The sequence below is a fragment of the Neophocaena asiaeorientalis genome, unplaced genomic scaffold (assembly GCF_003031525.2).
Source record: "Neophocaena asiaeorientalis asiaeorientalis breed wild unplaced genomic scaffold, Neophocaena_asiaeorientalis_V1.1 scaffold89, whole genome shotgun sequence".
Classification (NCBI taxonomy): Eukaryota; Metazoa; Chordata; class Mammalia; order Artiodactyla; family Phocoenidae; genus Neophocaena; species Neophocaena asiaeorientalis.
The window spans coordinates 4,042,420-4,042,722 of record NW_020172592.1 but is presented as its reverse complement, the minus strand read 5'-3'; the positions used below and the strand labels follow the sequence as shown (position 1 = coordinate 4,042,722).

At 33.0% G+C, this 303-nt stretch overlaps 1 protein-coding gene across 3 annotated transcripts in view; it reads left to right on the top strand.

Annotated features, from left to right (window-relative positions):
- CDCA7L (cell division cycle associated 7 like) overlaps positions 1 to 303 on the top strand; it is a 55,444-nt gene that overhangs the window by 11,667 nt on the left and 43,474 nt on the right. The gene's annotated exons all lie outside the window — the stretch shown is intronic.

The following is a 303-nucleotide window of genomic DNA, read 5'->3' as shown; positions in this document are numbered from 1 at the left end:
GTTGTCCATTTTATTGGCATAGAGTTGCTTATAGTTATCTCTCATGATCCTTTGTATTTCTGCAGTGTCAGTTGTTACTTCTCCTTTTTCATTTCTAATTCTATTGATTTCAGTCTTCTCCCTTTTTTCTTGATGAGCCTGGCTAATGGTTTATCAATTTTGTTTATCTTCTCAAAGAACCAGCTTTTAGTTTTTTTGATCTTTGCTATCGTTTCCTTCATTCCTTTTTCATTTATTTCTGATCTGATATTCATGATTTCTTTCCTTCTGCTAACTTGGGGGGTTTTTTGTTCTTCTTTCTCT